Here is a 25,113-nt window from a genome sequence, read left to right on the forward strand (position 1 = left end):
CTGACGCTTGTGCCAGGAGCGTTGGCTAAGCTGAAGCAGCTGGTTTTGCAATTAGATTGAATTTCTGTTTCAGACAATGTGTTTATCGTAAGGAATTAACCAGCACACTGGTCAGAGTGGCAGAGGTGCTTGTTTCCAGTTCTCCAACCATGCAGCATGCCAGCATTGGGAACGTGCTTCCCGCAAGTGGAAGTGCAGGAAGCATCTCATAGAGAGCAGTGGGGCAGAAGGGATGCACGCATGTGTGCTGATGCACAAATACCAAACCTGTGTTTTGAAGGAATTATGAATCTTGATCCTAGCTGTGATCATAGAATCACAGAGTCATTAAAGTGGAAAAGACCACTAAGATCACGTCATCCATCCACTAACCCATCCCCACTCTGCCTGCTGAGTGCCGTTTCTCCTTGTTCCTTGAACACCTCCAGGGATGGTGACCCCACCACCTCCCTGGGCAGCCTGTGCCAGTGCCTCACCACTCATTCTGACAAGAAATGTTTCCTAATATCCAACCTGAACCACCTTGGGCACAACATAAGGCCATTCCTCTCATCCTATCACTGTCACCTGGGTGAAGAAGCTGACCCCCACCTCACCACAATCTCCTTCCAGGGGGTGATGGATGGTGCAGCTTGGGCATGGGCTTGGGAAAGAGATCTTTCTGATGCTTGGGAATTGGCACGTGGCTCCTGCAACATCATTTTACATAGGTGAGGGTGGCTGTGGTGGGAGGCAAAAAACAAGCCTTACGGGGGCCATGCCTTCTGTGTTTCTAATTCACCTCTGTGAATGTGCCTGCACAGAATGGATGCTTTTTGCTGCGCTGAGGTAGCAGGATTTTTTTCTTGCTTTCTCTGAAGGGCACTGTGAGCAGGATTCTCTCTTCTTGGCAGCTCTTCTGTTGTGTGAAGGGAGAGAGCTTGCTGCTGCTGGTCCTGCTGTGCTAGCTGCTGTCAGAGCACTTAGCACTGGTGGGGCAGTGTTTGCTTTTCCCCTTTATCCAGGCTTTTTTTTTTTTTTTTCAGCAAGTAAATGGTGTTTCTCAAAGGGTATCATTTTGCATTTCTTAGAACAAAGCTTCTCAAGGGGCAGTGGGAGTAGTTGGCGAGCTTGCAGCAGGGGTGAGCAGGGAGGATGCTGGGCGTGCATCCCCGGCATCGTGGAGCTCAGTTATTAAATGCGTGATCGAAAGCAAACATGCAGAAAGCAAGCGTGCTTCGTGGTGCTTAGGAAAGGGCCTCGGAGCAACATCTGTTAAGTCTATTAGAAGACATTGGAAAAACCTTTATCCCCTTCGCCAGGGCTGAAGGGAACACAGCAACTTAAAACTTTGGCTTGGAAGCAGCTGCCTGGAAGGAGCTGTCTGGCTCACTGCATCGCGCCTGCTGCATCTCGAAACGCTCCCAAAGCACAGCCCGGAGCAAGCTCCTGCTGTTGCCTCTTTTGCTCCTGCTGTTGCCTCTTTTGCTCCTGCTATTGCCTCCAGCTTGCAGTGCAAGTGTCTTCTGTAGTGATTCGTCCGTTTTGTGTCACCGCTTGGTTTAATTTCCTCTCGCTGCTGTTTGTCCTTCCAATGCTCTTGTGAAGGGATGGCTACAGTTACTGCGCGGTAGAGAGAAGAAAGTGGGATCAGCATAAAAGCTCTCAGTGATTAGGCACCGCTTTGATTTCCACTGCGCTGAGTTTTTTTGTTCTTGAGCTCAAGTGTGTGAGGTTTGTGGTTGGAAATGCAGATGCTTCAGTCACCTTTTGTGACCAGATTGACCAGATTGAAAGCCAGATTGACATAAATGAACAGGAGTTCCTGCGTCAGCCCTCCCTCCTGTCTTTGTGGAATAACACCTTGGTGGCTGCGTCCTGCAGCAGAGTGAGGCCCTGAGGGGTGATGAGCCAAACCTGGCACTGCAAAGAGCCCAGTTCCTCAAAGCCAACAGCAAACATGAGGAGCCTTGTTCCTCTCAGCTTAGGCTTGATTCGGAGCAAACCCACTGAGATGGAAAGGCCTTGTCAGCTCCTTTCCTTTGGCTTTCTTAGAGACTGTGCCTGTGGTGGCTGAAGCCATGCTCAGGCTGTGGGAAGCCATTCTGCCAGGCCAAGCTGGGGCTTGCTCTGATTGTCAGAGGATGGATCAGAAGCTTATTATGTTGTTGTTGTTGTTGTTTTTAATGGAAATTGGGTTTCATTCCAGCTGAGGGTAATTGGAGATGTGGTAATGGTCTGAAAGCAAACAAGAGTGAGCTCTGAAGCTTCCTGCCACAGCTTTCTATTCCCCTTGTGCCGTAGTTCTTAAAATGGCGTTTGTTCCTAAACCTCACCATTATGTGCCTTTCCCTGAGGTGACACAGGGTGAAGGAGGACTGCTCTTTAGCTTGAACCCTCCGCCCCCCCCAGCCCACTTCTCCCGCTCTGCAGGGCTGCCTTGATGCTGCAGGCTGGCATGCACGGCCAGGCCCCAGTCCTGGTGGCACCGAAGAACCTGTCCTTTCGTCATGGCTGAGGTCCTATTGGGTCCTCACAAGCCAACAACAAGGGACACCCTGCCAAAACGGTTCGCTGCAGGCAGGTTTTGCCACTTTCAAGCCTCTTAGCATCACTAAAGGTGTCTTCTCCACTCTTGGCTCTCTTGACGCTTACCTGTGTCTTTCATTGCCTCCAGCTGGTACTGTCAGCAGGCTGTTCGCAGGGCATGCTGCTGCTTGCCAGAAGGCTTGTCCCCTCAGTGAAGCATGCCATTACAAGCCGAGAGCACCAGCAACAAGTGCATTTATCAAGTGCTGATTTTTATGGGAGTAATTCAGAAAGACAGCTTTGATTTTGCCATTTCCACAGCTCTAGCTTGCTGCAGGACACAGTCAAGAGTCCAAACTAACTTGAATTGCCAAATCTGGGTAAGAAAAGTTCTCTCAGGGGAGATCTTATTGCCCTCTACAAATGCCCCCTGAAAGGAGGTTCTGGCAAGGAGGGGGTGAGCCTCTTTTTCCAGGTAATACTGATAGAGGAAGAGGTAATGGCCTCAAGCTGTGCCAATGGAGGTTTAGATTGGATATTAGGAAACATTTCTTGTCAGAAAGAGTGGCGAGGCACTGGCACAGGCTGCCCAGGGAGGTGGTGGAGTCACCATCCCTGGAGGTGTTCAAGAACTGTGGAGATGTGGCACTGAGGGATGTGGTCAGTGGGCACGGTGGGGATGGACTGGAGGTTGGACTTTTGATGATCTTAGTGGTCTTTTCTAACCTCTATGATTCTATGATCTTCTGCCTTGACAGTTGGCTTGGCCCTCATCTCCCTGTGTCTGAGTGCTTCACAACCAAGTGTAGGCCCACCTGTAGTGAGTGTTTTGGATTTGGCTTCTTGTTGTCCAGCCTTGTTTTCAGATGCATGTCCCATGGCTGGCACTGGGGTCTTATGAGCCTCTTTCTTGACCCCACTGATGTTTTACAGTTGGTGGTGAGACACATTTATTTAAAAAAAAAAAAAAAGAAGTTCTACATTACTTGCTCAAGGGGGTTTCATTAAAGCTTTGCAAAACCAGTTCTCTTGTTCTTCTGCAGGTTGAACTGTATGCATATAGGCTGAGCACACTAATACTGAAGTCTTCTCAGGGACTTTCAACAAGTGGGTGTGCTAGTGTAGCAGCCATTGTATGGAAAGACAACGCATCCTGGCCTTGACGTATCACCAGAGGCAGTGCTGTGTCTATCACTCTCCTTGTGAGCTTGCTCTTCATCTTCTGACCTGTGCCTGGAGACTGTGGAAGGAGCAGGCGTGTGGCTCACTGTCACCTGGGTGTGTGACAGCGTTTGTGCCATGCCCATTAGTCTGTTTCATGTACCAAGTTTCATGCGGGTCATGGCTTCCACAAAGGCACCCTTAGTGCCACCCTGCTACAGAAAGAAGAGTCTTCCAGTGGTGTCACCCAAGTGTCCCCATGGCTCCTGAGAACGGTGTCACCAGTGCCTTGTGCCACATACCGATTGCAAGGGCAGCACACAAGCAAGGAAGCCCATCAGCCTCAACCTTGGACTGATATTTTGCAGTCTGTAAAGCAGTGATTGAACTGTACAGGCACTCTTGCTCTTAATGCTGCTTTCCCAGCTGCCTGGAGGGTTAGTAGGAAACCAGAGCCTTGTTTTTTTGCTTTGCTTTCAAGATGTTTTTCCCCTTTGTAATTATAAAGGCAAGAATGTGTAATTTATTTAATGAATAAATGATCTGTCCAGGATCACTGGTTTGTGATGAACTCATTTTAAATTCAGCAGCATATTCTTCAGCTGGAGAGTGCAGGGAATCCACATTTTCATGTGGCATAAAATAGTCTTAATATACAGAGAGGGTTAAGGTTACTTGCAGCAGCTTACTGGTGCCATAACAGCGCTGACCACTGTAGTTTTATTCTTTTTAGTACATTCATGCTTCATCCAGGCCTTGGAAACTGTCTGAATTCTTCCAACTACTGCTCTGTTGTGTCCTTCCACCTGATAACCTTAGCAGATGCAAATTTGCAATCTTCTTTTAATAAAAAGCAGTTGACACTATGCCCTCTGAATCTGCTAAAATAAGATTTGCTAAGCAGCTACCTCCCTTCCCACGACCTCCCCTTGCTGCTCCATTCCTCCCCAGTCTGCATCGTGTAACTTGAATATAATGTTTAGTTTAGAGCATCCTGTGAAGCAAGGAAATGCAAATGAAAAGGAAGACTGAAAGGGGAAGAGAGAGATAAACTTCCTGGGCAGTGAATGTGCAGTGACATAATTTTGTTAATTGTACTGGGAAAAAGTTGAAAAGAGGAAATAAATAGAGTCAATAACGGGCACTGTTCTGGCCTCAGCTGCCTGTATCCTTTTAAGTGGCTGACCGTGTGTGTCTGAGCCTGACCTGGCAGTGTGTGGCATCTCTCACTGGTTCTTCTGGAAAAAAAAGAAACCCTGTAGTTCAGTAAAGGAAAAATACTTCATTGCAAATAATTCACCTTGTTCTGACACCTCAAATTAGAATGAATAAAATCGAATGTGTTTAGTCACAGTGGTGTACTAAATTCCCATACTTTCCTTCCCTCCTTCCACACACACACAGCTTCTATGGGAATTGAGTGCAGTGTGTGAACTTAACGCGTTTTACTTTGGGAATCAGATACGTGATAACATCAACTTACCCAGCTTGGCTTCCAGCGTGAAGCCCTGGCCCTGTGAAAGCCTTCCTCACCATTGTTTGCTCGCCCTCAAATTTATAAGGCTTCCTTATGCCATCATGCTTTCCTTTTAGTCGCTTATGTGGAACTCAAGTTTGGGCTGTGTTTAATAAGCCGAGTAGCTCTGCTTGCGTGAAACTGGGCTGTAAATATTGATTACTCGCTTGACTTGGGTGGAGATGTTTGTATGGCATCCTCTCCGCTCTGAAGTGGGTACAGTCATCCCCGGTGGCCCGTGTTTCTCAGCCAGCTTGTGAGAGTCCCTGGCAGGATGTACGTGAGCCAAATGTGACGCGTAATGCAAAAAAAAAATATGCAATCTTCAGCTTTTGGCTGAAGTGAGCAAAGCTCCTCTGAAGCCAGGAGAATTGTGGCTGCCTCCAGTGAGATGGATCCGGTGCGGTGCAGCCTGTGGTGTTTGTTGGCATGCAAGTTTTCCCCTTGCGTGGGTATTTTTCTGTTTCTGTTGGTTCCCCTGTTGTTTTCCTGAGCCTGGCATGGGTAATTGTTTGTGTTGTAGGAGCATCAGCCAAAGATAAGATTCTTGTACCACACACTTCAGGCTGTTCCTCACGTGGTGCTTTAAGCACTTCAGTGAAGCTGTCTTCAATAAATAAACCGTTGGGGATTCTTGCAGCGCAGCTTTTTGGAGATGGCACAACACTTATCTGGACTTTATCTTCTACCAGTTTAGGTGCAAGATCTTTGAATTACCTGGGATGTGTACCTACTCTGATAATAGCATGCTGGCATGGCAGGTATGCAACAGAGCCTGATGGCTTGGCTTATTTCCTACAGTTTCATCGTGAAAATGGAGGGATTGGATCTAGAGTTTTGGGTTGTGTGGCACCTTTTGCCCCAGTGCATGTATGTGTCCAGGTTGATGTGTACAAGTTGAGATGTGTTTTCTGGTCATAGTGATGGCTGAAACAGGTCTAGGACCTATGGACTCTGCTACTGGAGCTAGGACCAGAGGCCTGAAGTTACACCAGGGAAGGTTCGGGTTGGATATTAGGAATTATTTCTTGTCAGAAAGAGTGGTGAGGCACTGGCACAGGCTGCCCAGGGAGGTGGTGGGGTCACCGTCCCTGGAGATGTTCAAGAAACATGGAGATGTGGCACTGAGGGACGTGGTCAGTGGGCACGGTGGGGATGGATTGAACTAGATGATCTCAGTGGTCTTTTCCAGCCTTGATGATTCTATGACTCTATCTCTGATTCTGGGATGGACTTGCAGCTGGGCCAGTGGCCTGAGGGAGTGAAATGCAATCCCTGACTTAACCAGATGCTTCTGTGATACTCCTTGGGAACCTGTACATCTGCTTCCCATTCAATGCTTGGATTACTGTGCACTTCTGGGGGGTGTTGTAGGCATATTGATGAGGTGAAGTGGTTATAGGAGAGATACCACGGGCAGCATTCAAAGCAGAGAAAGTAGAGACAACAGTGGAATCTGCTGAAACACAGGAGATCCATCTAAGCACTACTAGCCCCTCAGGGGACATACAGCCTGAGGTGTACCTGCAACCACAGTCAGAGCAGGATGTTGAAGAGAAGACTTGAATTAGCTTTTAAATTAGCCTGTATCTGTAGCTGTAGCAGCCTACAGCGCTGTGAGGGCTGCAAAACCTGCACAGGAACCAGAAGGAATTAACCTGCACCAGGGTAGCTGGGAGCCACAGGCGTGCCAAGCGATGCGAGTGATCCCTTGGATTTAGGCAAGCTGGAAATGAGCCTGGGGAGTGAAAATCCTCTGACAGACTGGGGAGTGACTCTTCCCTCATTGAAAGGCCTTGAGGAAAACAGAGCAACCTGGAGGATCCATCCCTCTGAGAGTTTCTTTGTGCCATGGGTAAGAAAAAGAGGAAAAAAAGCCCACATTTTGGAGATCGCATAGGAGATTCCAGATGAAAAAGAAATTGTAGTGAGGAGGCATTGCTAACAAAGCACAGGCAGCATCTAGTGCTGGGGATTATTTCCAAAGCTGCACACAGGGCTTGCAGACAAGTCGCACCATTGACAAACACGGTGGTGTCACTAACAGTATTCATTTGATGTAGTGCAGTTATGAAAGCTGGACTTTGGAAGTGTGGGAGGGCCTTATCGGTAGTTGGCATTGAGATTGATCAAGAGAATTATCAGCCTGAGGGAAACAAGTGGAGGCTGGGATGGAGTGGGGTGAAAGGGCAGCCCTTAGAGAATGAGAAGCGCCGACAACACTTGAGGCTTCTCCATTGTGTACAAAGAAACCTACACTTAATGTCTGTGACGTGGAGCAATGGGAAGGGGTTGAAATCACCTTGGAAAATGAGACAAAAAAAGCATCTGTCACCTTCATTTCTCTCATCCATCAGTGAAGCTCTCTTTTCGAGGAAGCTCTTTACAAGTTGTTCTTTGAACGCATCTCTTCCTTAAGCTTTCTGCTAACAGCTCTGAAAATAGTAGATTGATGCACTCGCCTCTTCCTGCCCAGCCTCCAAAAGTTACTGGCATCTCTTCCTTTAATTCTGCTTTGTAATTGAATTTCTGCCATAAGTTGCTTCTGCTAATTCAGTTATACCTTACTTTTAATTGACAGTGGATTTGAATACTTCTTGTGCTGTTAACATGGAGACTAACAAGTGCTGGCCAGTTACCCTCTACTCCTTAGGCTGGAGCAAAAGTTTTGGATAATTATAAGAATATAGGCAAGGTTTTGTTTGGTTTGGTTTGGGTTTTTTTTTTCCTAAAAGTTTTGGAATGCAGGAATGTAGCCGAGGACTGGGAAACGGCTTTTTGTTTTATTAAGCATATAACTACAGCCAAATCATCTTGGTGCGTTGGTCTGTAAGGTCTCCTGAATGTGACACGCATGGGGAAGGCATGATAATTTGTACCAGCGGCACAAAACAGAGATGAAAAATGCTTCTGGTTTGTGTTTCCTCTTTTGCTGGTGACCCAGTTTGGTTCTGACATTGCCTTTCCATTTGGGTTCCATTGGTCAGCAGGCTGAAGTGCTCAACATCCGTTCCTGTAAAAAACGAGGATAATGGGTTTTCTTCCAAGAAGACGTTGAGGCTAAAATTATCTGTTTAAATGCCTGCACTGCTGCCAGTTCACAGTTGTGAGTGCCTGCCTGGTGATCTTGGGAGTAATAGAAACTTTAGTAGAGTCCTGACCTTCCTTCCTGTGAGCAGAAGACTGATGGAGTTAACATCTGCACCAAAGAGGGAAGATGCTGGCATAAAATAGGACAAGAACCAATTAGGGAGCGCTCACATCAAGGGTGTGGGTTTCCTTCCCTTCTTTATTTTTCTTTCCAAATTCTCTGGGCCTTGGGAAAGGGTTTGTATAACACAGTCCCCCAGCTGTGGGAGGACATGTGCAGCAGGGTCGGGTCTTTGGTCAGAGCCGCTCAGCCGGCATCGCAGGTGGTCGGGGCAGAGGGCACCTCGTGACCATTGTCTTCTTCTGATGGTTTGTGTATGGGCCTGATTTCAGCTGCCTGCTTGACTTTGGTGCTTTTCAGTTTCTCCTTGGTGATTATTTCTGAAAACACGTAGAAAATTTCGGAGGTTTCTGTAACGATGTAAAAGGAAAAATACAGTGCTGAATGTTTTAAATGGGAAGAGGTGGAATTACAGTACAGCCTGACTTTTATTGCAGTATTTTCCTGGAAGTTAATAAATTATTTCCCACCTAGGCATCTTCCGGGTGCTTATGAGTAACAGGCAGCATGGATTAGTCTGGAACAAATCGTGTCAGACATGCTAATTTCCTTCGATAGCAGGGCAACCAGTCGTATGGATAACAAGAGAGCAGATGATACGATGTGCTTTGATCTTAGCTGGCTTTTTGCCACTGGTATTCTTAGAAGGAAGCTGGAGAGAAGGAATTTTGGTGAAGCTCTTTCCTTACGGATAGTGCAAAGATGTACTAACTGTACTCCAGGCTTCGGTCCGGTACATGGTCAAGTCGTGTGTGGTCAGTCTCCATAGGCTGTTGGTAGGGGGTTGCAGAGATGGGCCTAATGGCTTGGTCAGTCTATTATCAGCATTGTAACTGATGCTTTTGATAAAATACTGGTTGAGATTCAACTGGTAGTGTCACGGTGGGGAAGATGACCAGTGCCTGGGAGGAGGGAGATTCCAAACCTTTGGACGCAATCAGAATCTGGATTTGGAAGGTTTGTTGTTTGTACTGGAGGTGTCATCCCGGGCTTGTGGTTACCCCTGGTGAATGAATTGGCAGTGGGGATGCTTCAGGGTGTGGTGGAAGGGTTTGAATGTTACCACAAAAGGGAGGAATTCCCCTTTGTGGGGTGCTGAAGACGGCTGTGGGATGACTTGGTGCCATCTGGGGTCTCTGTGGCTGGGTTTTTTTGTTGGGAAGACCAACTACGTTACTTTGGGATGGAGCACTGTGAGGATTTCATTGCAGAGCTGTGGGGTTGCAGCATCCGGAGGCGTCGGGCTGGAGGCGAGGAGCAGCAGGGCGAATTGTGGACAGCTCTGTGCAAGGATGGGAAGTGGAGCGAGTCAATTTCCTCATTTTCTTATCATTCTGGATTTCCTAATCCACAGCCTTTGAGAGATTACGAATCACAGGAGCGGGTGTGCTCGCTCCTTGTGCTCTTGTCTGTGACTCCTTAAGTGCTGATGAACCTTGGCATTCGGAGCTGGCAGACGCTGAAGGGATGCATATTATTATACTCTGGTTTTTTGAGTATCATGCTCAGCTGATAGAGAACTGATTTCTGCCCTTTGAAAGCAGTGCTTAATGGCTCTAGAAATCCTGAAACAGGCTTTGTCATATGCCAGCACTGTTTCTCCTGTTTTTGGGTGTTGGCACAGCGGTATTCTAAGGCATAAACCAAGCAAACCTTTCCACCACGGCATTTTGATGCAATGTGAAGTTGATTCTTGCTTATTTTGGAAGTGAGTTTTACCAAAAGGTGTAAGGCAGGAGGGATGGTTTCGGCACATTTTTGAATGCCAGAAGTCCAAATTCAAGAGAAATCTGTGTGCTTTTCAACATGGCTTTTGATTTCTCTTTCAGGACAAATAATCAAAAGCAAATGCAGAGGATGAAGCAGTAGTTGACGCTCCATTTAGAGCAAGAGCTGTGGCAGAGCTTTCACATGCTTAGACAAATTCTGATTTCAACTGGGAAAATTTGTTTGTGGAGATGAGGCCAAAAAGAAGGCAGTGATGTGATGAGGCCCTTAGAAGAAAGCTGTGATGTAAAGCATGTTTGTTTTGTTTTCTCCTTCAGGCAATTGAGCCCTGTGGACTTTTCCTGAAGAGGTTCCAAGATAGGTGGTGAGTACTTCCCAGATCCTGCTTCTTTTGAGCTACACATTACGTGGGAATGATATGGCAGCTGGTGCAGGAACGTGCATTAGCTCAGCTTGTGGCACATGTTGAGAGCTGGCAGGCTGATCTTTGAACACGAGGTTGCCATCAAAATGGGAGGCTTTACCTTTGCACCAGGGTGAACTTTCCGAGACCCGATTAGTTAAATAAATTTTGTATTTTCCTAAATATTTGACTTAAATGGTGGAAAATCTGTAGCAATGACACTGGATTTTGCACGGAAAACCTGTGCAGCCCAGCAGGCAGCGTTTTCCATGTCGAGAAACGACCTCGTCCTTTCTCTCCCTTTTGTTCTGACCATCTGTGTTAATCTGAAGGAATGCAATTTCCAGTGGTTCAGATGACCTGCATAACTCACGCTAATCTCTGCCACGTGTGACCGGTTCTGCCCTGGCGTGTACCCAAAGCTTCCGTGTATTTCATTTGTCTGCACTTCATTAGTTTCTTATTTGTAAGTAAATGAAACGTGAAATCAGAAAAGACCCGCAGGAGCACAGGGGTTGATCAGAAACACTGACAGCCAGGCAGCCAGCTCGGGCACTGGGCACTTCTCTGCTCCTCCCTGCAGCCCGCCTCTGCCAGCACTGCCCCCGCCATGCTGCTCTGCAGCACCCTTTGCTGTTTGCATTTGTTGTTTCTAGAGAAATCCACACCCTGTTTCCTCTTTCAATTCTAGATTCTTTCCAATGAGATTAACAAAATTATATCGTTACGCATTAATTGCTCAGGAAGTTTATTCTTTAGTTGCATTTCCCTAGTGCACAGGATACAAGCTATTAGAGATCTTGTGTGTTCAGACTGACTAATGAACCACAGCTGAGTGTCCAAAGCCTTTAATGGACTTCTCCATCTTTTAGATAAATGTATTTTCAATGGGTAAGGTGCCTTTCCCCACGGATGATGCCAGGCTGACTTGCTGTGTCTGTACAGCATATGGCTGAGATATGGCAGGGGAGTTGCTAGGGAATGGTATGCTATACTGAGCTCATGTCCACCTTAAGTACATGTTAGTTTTGGCCAGAAAACCATTACTTTTATTTATTACTCCTTTAAATTTATTTGTTTCCAATTACATCTTTAATCAACAGAATTATCCCTGACTTAATAAATGCTGTTATCCACGTTTTTGGTATTTTTGGTATTTTTTGTAACGGGAGCTCAGTTAATCCCTGACATTCCTACTGAGGCATATATCCGTATAGCACGAGTCTTACAGGGCCAAGTTATGAATCCCATGCGCCTTTTGCAAATGGTCGTGTGAGTAATAGCTTACGAACTTCTCTCCCCCACCCCTGCAGCTGCCATGAATCTTCATTATAAACCTGTGTGCTATTTGCACTAATAATTACTATATTGAGACCTGAATCATCAGTTGATCTTTTTGAGATGTTGAAAGATGAATCAAACTTTCTTCCCGAGGGCAGAGGGGAGCATGGGGCTGCTGGCTGTAACACTGTGTATTAAAGGCTGGGTAATTTCCTACTGCCAGGTTCAATTGAACTTGCATTGGGTTTCCTTTTGCTGCCACTTTGAGTGACACTTACACTGGTTATAGGTACAAAACTTGCTAATACTCCAAAATAGACTTAGCAGAGTTACTGTTTTTCCTCCTGCGTTATCCCTTTGGATAGTGCTCTCAAAAGCATGAAGGTCCTGTGGTCTTTGGTGAAACGTGGATTTTTGCAAGCAGAATTTGGAGTTTTGGGGTGTTTGTGCATTACAGTTTTGCTGCTGTTACGGTCTGTGTTTCTCCTCGCCTTCAAAGTTCAGATATGTTATTTATTCTCATTTGGGAATTGAAATGACCTGTGGCAATATTAAGGTAATTCTAGGGCATGCAGCAGTTTCTGTATGGAAGTTTATGGCATGTGGTGAGAGATGGGCAGACAGATAGGCTTGAAGTGCTGAGACCTCTGGGCAGCTTTCAAAATACAACATGTGGTCTGTCGTGTGGGGGTGGCTTCAGAGCAAGGGGAGCACCATGACAAACATGGAAGTGCCTGGCAGTAGCTTGGATCTCACCCACAATGAGTACTCCTGGTGTGGAGAGTGCATGCACTAGCCACTGAGGTGGGTGCTGGGAGCCTCATCTTCAGCTGGGTGCTTGAGTGTGGTGGCCTCAGCCAGGATGGGGTGTTGGAGCATGTGCTTCAGTGCTCTCCTGATGGGGTACTACAGGCTCTGATGGAGCAAGCTCCTTAGCTGCAGTGCTGCCTGTAAGCAGATAAGCAGCTCTGGGCACAGGCACTGTCCCAGCTGGAGACTGCACGTGATGGGAGCATGCTGAACTGGGGCCACTCTGAGCAGGACAGCCAAATTGGTGCCCAGGTGGTTCTGCTAGGAGGCTGTGTATCCTGGGTGCCAGCAGGATAGCAGTGCCCTAGTGGTGGCATTGGGTGTCCACTGCATGGGGGTCTTCTCCATCTGGGGCATGAACTCAGTGGCTAAAGCCATAAGATTTTCTGCAGGCTGGCAGCAAATGGGAAACAGAGATGTGTGCAGGAGAGGGAAGATGGGATGTGGAATAGGGCGAGGAACAGCCGAAACTGCCTGTCATTTGCACGGGCATGGGACTCTATGGCTGAAATGGGGCTCTGAGCAATAGTCCAGCATGGGACATCAAGATCAGCACCAGCAAGGACATCAAGACTTCAATCTTAATGTAGAGAATTGAAAGTTCCTGCCACCAAAGATCTGTCCTATTCAACTAGCTTAGAGAAACATTTTCTGAGGCACTGGGATAGGTTTCCTGGAGAGGTGGTGGATCCCCCATCCACAGAGACACCCAGGGTCAGCTGGACGGTGCTCTGAGCAACCTGATGGAGCTGTAGGTGTCCCTGTTCATTGCAGGGGAGTTGGACTAGACGGTCTGTAAGGGTTCCTTCCAACTCAAGTGATTCTTCCATTCTGTGATTTTCAAACTGGAAACTGAGCTGAAACCTGTGCAAGCTTTGTTTCTTGAGGGAAGGTAGCACCCCTGCAATGGAGGTCTCATGGAGCATTGGAGGTTGGGCTCGTGGAGGTGCATGGTGACAGCCTGCATCTTGTTGTGGAAATCTGAGTGCTCTTGCAGTCAGTGCTTGGGTGTTTTGGGGAATACTCCTGTCATACAGGAGATAAGGGCTGGGGTGGCCCCTCTGCTGTTGGTGTGCAAGATCTCCAGCATAGGGACCTCCTCCTTCACTTGGGAAGAGGAAAAGGAGGAGGAGGGAGTCAAGGAGGCAAGGGGGAGTTGAGTCTATTCTCCCTCATTTATGGACATCCTCTGTGCTACTGCCTTGGAAAGACCCCTGGTCTCTCCTGCTGGGGAAAGGGAGACCTTTCACTGGCATTACCTTGTTCTCTTACCTTTCCCCACAGTTTGATCAAACCTTCTGCAGCAGGCTGCGAGGGCCAGATGTCTGCGATACGCACCAATATATTGCAGCAGGGAAGAACAAATGTGCAGTGAATTGGAAAACGTGTCTTAAAAAAGCACAAATGGGGAGCACAATAGCAAGTGCAGTACCTTTGTGTGAGTCGCTTATGTAACAACATAATTAAGAAGAACTTATTATGGCTTAAAATGTGTCACCAATCAAAGCTTACGTTTTTCTCCTCTTCCTGCAACCAGCCTTAAAAAGTGATATTTGAAGCTTTCTGTTCTTCTAGGTTCTATTATAAATGGATTTTATTAGCATTTTCACTGTTGAGGCATTTCTGTGTTGTATTGCTTCTAACGTATACAGTTTGCTCATTCAAGGATATTAAGGAGAAAAAAAAAGCAATGGATGTGCAGCACTGCTGTTCATCTGTTTTTGTTTTTATGAATGAATCAGAAGATTCTGAGCTCACACAGGCTCCGTGATGGCCCAGTTTGCAAGAACTTTGAACATTCAAAGATCTTAGTTGATTCTTTACAGCAATAGGGAAAAGAATTAAAAGCAGGCTTAATGAGTTATTAGCCAGGATTTCAGAACTGGAAGATAGTGGGGCACAGCCTTAAAAAGTGGTGTTGTTATTTTATGCATACTATATACGTATTATTGTAGAGTTATCCCTCAATAGCGCTGTCTTCCCTCTGTGTGCTGTGCCTCCTACAACCACCCCTCACCTTCTGCACTTTGTATAAACGTCACTGTACAGCAAGGGAAAAGGAGCATCTCCTCCTTGCAAGTATCTCATGTTGATTCACTGCTATACAACTGTTCATCCTCTAATAGTGCAGGATTACAAAGCATTATCATCCTCAGATTGACTCAGGTAGTGCTATTTTTATTTAATCTGTATTAAGGTATCATTGTGAATCTTTGGTCCTGCAGCATGGGGATAATACGATTTACTATTTTTATAAAAAATCAACATGGCTGTGCAAATCCTGCCCGTACCAAGAGCTGCAAAGATTAGGCATGAGCTCAGCACATCTTTTTTTTTTTTTTTTTTTTTTTCCTACATTTCTTTCTTTAAAGTGCATCATTAAATTTTTAATTTTCTTGTGACCTCAATCATGTTGGCCAAGCTTGGAATAAAATATGAGGGCGTGTTGACCTGTAGCCCTTGCTGGGAAGAGCCTTGCTTGCAGAGATTGGAAGGGAGCTGTCCATTCAGACCTGGCCACGTTGTTCTTTTCAGGGAGGAGGTGTCTGATGTAGGAAGGACAGGTGGTAGAATAGGATCCGTGCTCTCATGGGTGGCCAACTGATTCCAGCAACTAATTCTTGTGGGTGCCATTCTTGTGCTGCCTGCATCCCTTTGCCTTGCTGGCTTTGGGGCCAGCTCTGCCCCGTCTGTAAAACACACTGAAATTTGGCATCTCCTTTTATCATCCTGCTGCAGCTTTTGCCCTGATAAAGCCGATAGAAATGCATGCCCCACTGTTGAGGTTAGCCTGAGGGTGCAGTCAGTACTATCTACAGGCAGCATATCCGTCCATCCTGGTTCCCGCTGGTCAGGCAGACAGCACCCAACCACTGCAGAGCTGCTCTGTTTTCCTGTCTTTTGCTGTGTTTGGCCTTTATTGGAAGGGGAAGGCAATAAGAAACAAGGCCTGTTTTTTTCTGAACTGGAACAAATATTCACACTTTGGAGCTGATCAAAATCAGTGTCCTAATTTCTGGTTAAGAGCACAGCAGGCAAACACTGGGAAGCGCTACTGCGAGCCAGCAGTGTTGCCTCCAACTCTGCAAGGATGCACCCACATAGGTGTGCAAAGGGGTTCAGGACACTGAAAAAACAGAACCATCTGGGTTGGAAAAGCCTTTCAAGATCAAGTCCAACCATCAGCCTGACCTACTGAGTCCCATCACTGAGCCATGTCCCTTTGTGCTGTAGTGCCATGCACATGTGCAAGTATTTCTGCCCCCTTCAAGCCTTCATCTGCAAAGAAAGAGAACATTACATCTTCCTCATTAATTATATACAGAAATGCCTATCCTTTCAATAACTACATAATTGTTACTGCCTGCATTTAAAAAATGATGGTCATTGTAGCTGTAGTGCTTCGTAGTGCTGACTGGGCAATGCAGCGGGCCTGTTGGAAGGTGTGTTTGACAGGTGTAGGTCATGAGGATGCTGAAGGTTTTCTACTGGAGCCCTTCTTACAAAGCCTTTCGGCTCTGTTCAGCTGATGGTGAGCTGTTGAGGCAAGTATGGGAGCCAGCTGGTGAAATCTGACCTGTTTTGTGGCATGTAAGGTTGGTGAACATAAGCTGTCGGATTGACTGTAATAAAATAAAATGAATAACTTGACTTGGGGTACACACTGGATTTGAGAACAGCCAGATGTGAAGGCAGGGAGACATTTCTAAACACTAATTGAAAGATTTTTTGAAGTAAAGGCTGAAAACATCCTCCCATCCTGAAGTTTTGACCTATCTAATGTAACTCTCCCTTTAAAAGAACAACATGCCCCAATTCATTTTAGTCCTTTTACCTTTAGCCTGTGTTTAGCATTTGGGACTACCATTATTTCATGAAACGTCAGCATTAAGGCATGTATTAATCTGTGTCCATCGCCTTTCATTGTTTGTTGTGTACTGCTACTACCTATATGTCAGAATAGGTAATTATATATCATCATTTATACTTGAATCATGAAGGCAGTTTGTTTTTATGTCTCCTTCTAAGTTAAAGTACCTTCTTTCTGAATCATGATGAAATATTTTAACTCTAATAAGGTGTACAATGGCTATGCTAATGCAAGAGTATGAAAATAGAAACTTCAGCATGCAGCAGCTCGAACAGATTGTTTTCAGAATGCACTGCGGGTACCTTCACTGAGTTTGTGTGCTTTCTAAGTATTTTGAATCTAAGGAAAAGAGCTTTTTCCTTTTGTTTTGCTCGGGTTTGTGTTCTAGTTGTTTTTGCTTGAAGATGGACCAGATATATTTGATAAACTCTGCTCCTCACTCAGACAGTCGGGTAAGAGGATTGAATGGTCCCTCTTCCCCGCTATGAAGAGAGTGGGAGATGAATTTACCTGCAAAATGACAACTGAATTGAGGACTGAGGGATGATAGCGTGGGCAAAAGATGTTTCAGGGCTGGCAGGTACTAACAGCTGAATTTTGTGGAGTACTTGCAAAACGACTGCAGATTGTCCTCTTGAGCCATAGGGAGGATCTCAAAGGAAAAGAGTTTGATTTTTGAGTTTTCCAGGCTGGCTGCTTCTTCAGCTGTTTCCAGACAGCTCCAAGCTCTGTGGTTGCGTTCCCTTCCAGCCAAATGCTTTTTCTGCACTCTAACCTAAGAGGACAGTTGGCTTTATGATGCTCTTCATCCTTCGCATGATGATGAGGGAATCGTTCTGTTTTTAGCTAATCACAGGTCAATTCTGACTTTTATTTCTCATCGCATCTCAAGCTTCCTTCTCCCTTCAGCCTCCCATGCTCTGTAAGGTGCTTGGGGTGATGATGGCTCAGCCTGCAGCCCATGGCATGGTGGGAGCAGGGACAGATCCTCCTCCGTGGGAGTGCCTGTTCCTCCACATCCAGGCAGGATCCAGGGTTTGTTTGGTCTAAATGCAAGTGAAGACCTGCAAGAACTGGTTTAATAATGGGAATGTCAGCAGGCTCCGGAGTACAATGATGCTCCAGGATGCTGTCATAAATCTGAGGTTATGGGATGACAGTTATAATGCATGGCATTGGGAGCATGTGAAACTGCAGTCATTAAGCAAAAATGGGCTTTTAAACTAATGGCAGATGCCTAAACAGTTTTGCAGTGAAACCAATTCCCTTAGGCCACCGTTCTTCCAATTACACAGGTCCTGTTGACTTTTGAAAACAGGAAAATATTTTGGCTTTGGTGCTGTAGCAGTGCTTTTACTTTCTTCCCAGAGGTCAGGCTGCTAAGCTTTTGCTGGGTTTTAAGCTGGAGGTGTTACAAAATGATGAATGGCAACAATTCTGGATAATGCATTCCTCATCATTCCCCCAAATTAAGCCACCTGCAATAGCAAGTATTCACACCTGTTCCTGGCTGGATTTTCAAGCCAGCGTGGGGGTGTTTTCTCCATCCAAACTCAGCTGTGTTTAACCCAGTAGGTAGTTCTGTAAGATGCCTCCGCTACACAGAATTTTACCCAAATATCTCCATCAAAACCTCATTTCAGCTCCTGCTGCTTCAGAATGATACACAATAAAGCAGTGTGTCGCCCAGTCTGCTCTGAAGCCATCATTCCCAGCCTAGAGCTGGAGGCATTAGGATGCAGGTATTGCTTTCTCCTTTGCACCAGAGGGATCCCAATGGAGGTGTGCTCCCCCACCAACTGAGGCACGTTGGCCAGTTCCTTGAAGAGGCATTACAGGAGCATTAGGTGGTTGCAGAAGGCCAACTCTTTATCAGCCATCTGCTTTCACAACTTTTCCTTTCCCCTACCCAGCCTTGGCCTCTTCCTGGAAACAACATGTTTGGGCTCCGTATGCCTGTACCCCTTGTTTTTCAACTTGATCAGAACTTGTCATCTTTTTGGTTGTTTTTTTTTTTTTTTTTCCTTCTATTACATGGAGTAGAGGACAAGAGAGAATAACTCTGACTGTGAGAGTATGCAGAGCAGAATTTGGTTCTTCATATCTCTTCATATCCTACACAGCTCAGAGCCCACTAATCTTATAAAGCCAGCTTCAGCCTTGGGCTGGCCTTACTTGCTGAGAAACTCCAGATGCTTATATTTTTAAACATACAAACATATATATATATATACAAATATGCATATTTATATATATATAGCTTTAAGCAAACAATTCCATTAGATACATATGTGAAATCCACAGAGACCAGCTGTATTTTACTTGGAAGCTCTCCATGCTGGGAGATGACCATTTAACGAGGGGTGTTAGGTTTCTCTAGGAGCCCTGCAAGACTGAGTAGAGGTTGGGAGGGATGGATAAGAAGTACCCTGAGACACTGGCTGCAGATTTCAGCACCGTGCAGTTTGTTTCCTGGGTGCCACACGTGGTCGAGGCTCTCTGTAGGTTTTAACATAGTGCTTCTTTCCACCACTTTGGTTCTATCCCTTTCTTCACGATCTGCCCTAGCCAAAAATGTGTTTTCTGTGCATAGAGCCTTCTGGAAGAGGAGAGCTAACTGCTGTGACTTAGGTGGTATTTTCTCCTTTCTGAGGAGTCAGGAGAGAAGAGTGGAAGAAGAAAGGTTAAATTAACAAGAACATGAACATTTGAGCAGATGGCTGACCTTTCTAACACCAAGAACCATTTAATTTGAGAAATTTGCAGGCTGTTGTAGGTTTGTCATGCTCTTTTCAACCATCTGAGTGCAGATCCACGGTATGATTTATTAGCCCACCACCGGGCTTTGCTGCCTAATTTCCCTTCTGTTTGCACCACTGAACTCTGGGTGGAATAAGCAAAAGGGAGAAGCGGCATGTCTGCATTATAGGAGCATTGATTCAAAGCCCTGGATGCTGAGGGAGGAGGGATGCTGCTGGTCGTGCTGCAAGGAGCTCACTCCTGCAGACCCAGGTGCTCAGCCTCAGCCCTGAGCCATCCTCCCCAGCATGAGGAGGGACGTGGAACAGTTAACTGTGGTCAGGGAGGAGACAGATGATCATCCTGCCCCAAATCACTTAACCGTCTTAAGGGTCTACCCTTGTCTGCCTGGGCGAGCCAACTAATCTTACAGCGAGCTGCACAAGTGGGCTTGGAGCTATATATGGGACTGGGAGAGAAAGGGCACAAAGCAACCAATTCCCCCGCACCACCTTTCCCCCCAAAAAACTGCTCAATATGCATCCGATTGCTACTTAAGGAAAATCACTGCAGATCAGCTGTTCTCCATTTCATGCTTTTTGGGAGATGACAGCAGATCGCACTTGGGAAAGTTGTTCGGCAATGTGGGAGAGCGCACATCTGCACAGCGGCCACACGTGATGTCCTCAGTGGCCTCCTGGAGAGCCGCTGGGATAAGTGCTGCTGGGAGTCCTGCCTGGGGTTTGGTGACGTTGGTCAACATGGAGGAATGACCGGGGGACACCGTAGGAGCGGTGTGTAAGGGATGTACCATGTTGGCCCGCCGCAAGTGGAAAACAGAGCGAAGGATCTCTACCCGAGCGGCACACGTTTCTCTTACAGCAGCCCGGCTTTTCACTGCAGTTGGCTTCTCTTAATTACTGCTAATGCCTCTGCAGGCTGTGCTGCTGCAGAGATGGGACGTGGCTGGCTCTGAGTCAGGGTGAGGAGACCGACCGTCCGCAAGGCTGACTTGTTTTTTTCTCATTCATCTTCCCTAAATGCAGATGTGACGCTGTTGAACCCCACTGCTTCACCCCACCAAAGCTACCATTTTCTGACTGTTGTCAGAAAGTTGTTCTTGGCAAGTGGCTGTTTACTTCATTCCTCTGCTGTCACTGTCTCCTGTCCGTCAGATGCAGATCTGTGCGTGCAAGCTCAGCTGCAGCTCAGTTTGGAGAATTCTTTGAAGTATTGTGGCTTTCTGCACTCTGTTTTTTTTTTAGCATCACTTCTCTCATTACCAGAGATGGGCAGCTGTCCTTCCTTCCCCCACGTGGTTAAGCTTTTAACACCCTTCCCATAACACGGGGTTATGAGATGCTCTATGCAAGGGCAGCGACCCATGTCAGTACCCCAGGTGCTGCAGGCACAGATGCTCAGCCTCCAAGGGAGGCTTCTCAGGAATTACTTCCAACGAGACGGGTTTCTCAGGAGCACTTGGGAGGATTAGCTTGTGCCTGTCTGCCTATCTATCCATCCATCTATTTATTTTGAAGACAAGTGATTTTCTTTGGCTTGGTGCCCTTTCTAAAAGCGTACTGTTTGCTATTTGGAGCAGCACCCTTGGCTTTTCTTTTCTAAGTTAAATGCTCCTTCACAACAGAGCTCCAGGCAAATATCACCTGAAAGGTAAGAAGGAGATCTCCCTCCATAGCCTGGGCTGTCAAAAACTTTTGGCTTACCCTGGCAGGGTGAGCTGAGGGGAAGATGAAGTGCTTTTCACATGGTCACTGCTCTGTAACCCAGCGTTGGCTACCACAGCCCAGCAGTGGGTGTTTGTGGAAGAAGGTGGAGCACAGAGGCTAAAGTTATAAGGGGAAACGCAGTTACCGAAGCAAAAGAGCGAACGGTTGTTCATGATCTACAAAGACTGATACTGGTTGCCCTCGGGTTTGCCTCCCTTTGCCTTAAGATTTCCTCATTAGAAGCAGTTTCTGTAAATGACATCCCTTGGAGAGATCTGAAGGGGTTGGGCTGGAGTTGCGCCTGGGCGATCGATCAGCCTTCATCTATGAGACGTTTTTTCCCTCGGAGTTGGTTCTCTCTGTTGCAGAGAGAGAGCACAGCTGAAGCAGATGTAAAACAGAGTCAGGTTTGACTCCAGTCACTATGCCCTCTTATAATTTTGCAGTCTGAATGAATTCCAAAAGAATTACATTTCTGCTAAGTGGGCAATAGATGATTAATGAGCTAGCAGGCAGCCAGTGCACGAGTGTCTTTGCAATAAATTTTGAGCCTTTTTGCTGCTGTTCTTTCCCTGCAAGCGTGATGCAAAGATAAAACGCTGTCAATGAAATGATTGTGGTTTGTAGCCTGGTTCTCTTTTCTTCAGCATCATCCTGTCTTGCACTGGAAAGCCTATAATGAAAGGGGTTTGAAGTATGCCCCAAGCCAGAAGAACATTCAGTCTCCTACTTTATTTTGGACACGTGCTTCAATTATCATGGAGTCAGCTGGGTTTATTTCGTGCACTTAGAGACATGTCTAATCTGAGTCAATAAAGATGCCAAGAGGCTTTGTTGATCGGAGGTCACAAGTGCTCTTCATTGTTAGCTGCTGATATCACGCAGAACATGTGAAAATCCCCATCGGTCATCTTTGTACAGCCTGGAATAGCCCTCAGAACGGGGATAGCTGCTGATATCTTGGCTTTGCCCTCAGCAGGTCTCCAGCAGAGAGCACTGCCCAGCGCTTAGTGATGGGCACAGCTGGATGTGGAAGGGTGGCTAAACGCTCTGCAACGCAATGATGTGTGAGGCAGAAGGCAAGGCAGAACCGTAAGGCTGCGGAAAAGGCTTCAGTTTGGTTTCTTATGCATCCTGGAAACTTGTACGTTTTGAACATTTTTGCAGCTCCGAGTCACAGCGCTACTCATTGCATTGCATCAGAACAACTGACTCAGAAAAACCTCATGTCTGCTCATGCTGGAGACTTGCATATGTGCTAGCTCTGGTTTTAATTGCCGTTCTGTTGGAGATGTCCCCGGAGTATTTGGCAGGTTGAAGGTTAAGCTGTTTTTCATTACTTGGAATAGCAGTGATACATTCAGTCTACACCCAGTCGAGCTGGCTGGGAGGCGGTGAGCAGCAGAGGAGCTGGGCATAAGTCACAAGGTTACTCATATAGCTTCTTACCCTTTCCTCAAGTTATTCTGGTTGCAGTTCTTCCAGCAACACCCATCTTGTTTTCCTGGTAAGCTGGACAAGAATAGGTCTGTGTGGTGGGAACTGTGTTGTTGTGCAGGCTGTGACTCCCAATGACCTGCGGCCACGTGGCCAGTGCTGGTGGTGTGGTTGGGCGCTGCCTTGGTGCAGCTACACAGCAGCACTCGTTGCAGAGGAATTGGTGGTGCTCTGTGGCAGAACTACAGCTCTTTGCTAGGGATATTTTCCATTTCCCTAAAGGCAGCCCTGTGCTCTGATGGTGACGCTTCAGTGCTGGAGGTTTTACATCCATTTCGTGCTGTGGTTTTTGGTTTAATCCCGAGAAGAGTCAGCTCTCTCAGGTAAATGAATTGCCTTTCTCTTGATTGCATGTGGCAGAGGAAGAGACTTACCAGTGTGCTTATCAATGATGCAGTTTGCTTCTGCTCAGGGCCCAAAGTTGGGGAGATGAGCTCCAGGCAGACACCTGTGCGACATTAGGGTTATTCAGGGCAAGGCTTGTTTGTAGTCTTAACCTATTTGCTACCAAATTTGAGTAAGCAAACATGGGCCAGACTGCTCTTACCCCACAACGGCTTGGCTGGGTTTGGTCTGCCTTTTGTGCCTGCCCCAAAGGGATCAGATTAGCGACAGCCAGAAATAAACACCTGCTCTGGGCTGCCAGGTGTGGGAGCCTCCGCAGCTCCTGCCAAAGGGATCAGGCAGGGGATGCTCTGCCGAGGTCAGAGACGGGATGAGAAGGCGCTGAGGAGAGCACCAATAGCAGTCCTGGCTGTGGGTGCCGAGGGCTGAAGCCGCAGGTGGCAATTAATCTCATTTAATCTCATTTTTTTAAGATAGGTTTTTCTCCGTGCATCAAGAGACTCTTTCAGCAACCCCGTTGTGTCGGTCGCTCTGCGAGGGGGTGGTGGTCAGCATGGCTGGAAAGAGCAGCTTTTAAGAAGCCATGCTGGTGGCACGGTCCAGAAACCAATCCAGAAACCAAGCGGGTCCTCTCTGGGTGCCTCACCTCCCTCCCTGGTAGGAAACTGCCTCACTTTCAGGGTGAACTTACAGGCTGTTGTAAAGATTTGGGTTTTTTTTTTTTTGTCAGCGCTGTGGGTTTTTTCTTTCCACCTGCTGTTCGCCGTCCTGATGCAGCGACAGCAAAACTCCTCTTTCTTCTCGTGCTTTCAGTTTTGGAGATATCAGCCAAGTTCTTTTTTTCTTTATTCACATCACCGCAGAACATTTTGGTCTTTGCTCTTTATTTTCATTAGCGTCATCTAATTCAGCTTGACTTTGGCAATTTCTCTTTACCCCTTGGCTTCCCGACCTCCGTGACACGGCTGTCTTTGCTGAGTTCCCTTGTGCTCCTCGTAGGCGCTCTGCTGAGTCCCACTATCCCTGTTCTTGGGAGTATGTAGTCAGTCAGATTGAGGATTGTTCCCAGCAAATCTCCCCCACTTTGCTTGGGACACCAGCTGGTTACTTTTCCTATTTTCATCTTTACCGTAAGGATACATGAAGCTCCTTACAGTTCTACCCAGCTTACTTCCCTCCTAAGTTCCCTGGACTCCTCTAAGCTTACTGAAAATGGAAGATGTTAATGACTGTGTTTCCAGTCAGGTTTTCCTTCTGCTTACTTAACCCATTGCTCCATGCTTGTGCGAGTTACTTTCTGTGAGCACTCACAGCTACTTACAGCGTCTAAATTAGCATCGCCCTCTTCTACTTCAGCAGCTGGAGGACTAAACCCTCTGCCTGCTGCTTCCAAGAATACCTGTGGTCAGTTCTTAACATTATGTTCATCACTTTAACATTTGGGACAGTCGCAGTTCCCCCGTACGTGAGCCCTACCAGCACTTTTATCTCCCCGCGGGCCTCGTGTTCTGCTGTGCGGACCCACATGAGCGCTGTGGGGCTCTCGTGTCCCTCCTGCTCCCCTCTCCTGGGCTGCTTCTCCTCTAACATCCTCTTCTGCTTCCCGGCTTCTCCATTGCTGGCTCTCCCGCTGTATTGCCCTGGCTCCCAGTATCAATATGTTAATGCCTGCTCTTGTTTCTTACTCATCATCTGCCTAATTATCCCCCATCCTATCTGACTGCCGCTGTTGATGTTAATGTGCTCTTTGTTCTCCAAAGTTTAGATGACACTATGTGCTTTTTTGTCCACATTTACCAATCTCCCCGTCTGTTTATTGAAACCAGATGTGGGAATTAACTGATTTTCCTGATTATCCTTTCTCTAGAGGATTTTTTTTTCCCCTTTAGTTTAAAAATCTCAGCCATGCCTGCTGTGATCACAGACGGCCGTACCTCCTCCACTGAGAAACATCCTTTTTCCATGCATGCTTTCTGGGGGCAGAACATCCTAAAACTTCCCTTGCGGTATCAGTTCTTGAACCATATGGATGACATTAACTTGTAATGGCTTTTCCTTCCTTTTGTGGGGTTGAAAGCAGGCCCCTGGGGATTGTGCGAGGAGGCTCAGCCTGGTCTCCCCGGGCTCCCTGCAGCCCAGAGGGAGGTGGGCACCTCCAGGGAGCATCTAAAAGAGGCTCCTGCTTGCTCCGCTTCGACTCCCTGGGCTGCTCCCCCCTGCTGGCACAGGGGCTGTCCTCTTCTGAGCCAAATTTAGCTCCGTTCTTGAGCCCGTGGGTGAGTTCTCTGTCTGCACACTGAGGGCACTTCGTATCGT

At 46.9% G+C, this 25,113-nt stretch overlaps 1 protein-coding gene and 1 non-coding gene across 11 annotated transcripts in view; both read left to right on the top strand.

The window, feature by feature from the left end:
- Positions 1-25,113, top strand: part of HPCAL1 (hippocalcin like 1) — a 51,966-nt gene that overhangs the window by 3,422 nt on the left and 23,431 nt on the right. For 4 of the 10 annotated variants that reach the window (NM_205234.2, XM_040696860.2, XM_046938520.1 and 1 more), the window contains exon 2: positions 10,442-10,488. The exons of 1 other annotated variant lie outside the window; for it this stretch is intronic. The gene's annotated coding sequence lies outside the window, so the exon portion shown is untranslated. Of the gene's footprint in view, positions 1-5,877; positions 5,947-10,441; positions 10,489-12,654; positions 20,900-22,588; positions 22,776-23,270; positions 23,455-25,113 lie in introns of those variants that run through there. 5 more of the 10 variants (XM_025148553.3, XM_046938519.1, XM_040696864.2 and 2 more) reach the window with 5 other exon arrangements.
- On the top strand, positions 12,857-12,966 carry MIR6655 (microRNA 6655). Its single transcript, NR_105524.2, has one exon. It is a non-coding gene; the product is annotated as a microRNA 6655 (primary transcript).

This window comes from Gallus gallus, chromosome 3, assembly GCF_016699485.2.
Source record: "Gallus gallus isolate bGalGal1 chromosome 3, bGalGal1.mat.broiler.GRCg7b, whole genome shotgun sequence".
Classification (NCBI taxonomy): Eukaryota; Metazoa; Chordata; class Aves; order Galliformes; family Phasianidae; genus Gallus; species Gallus gallus.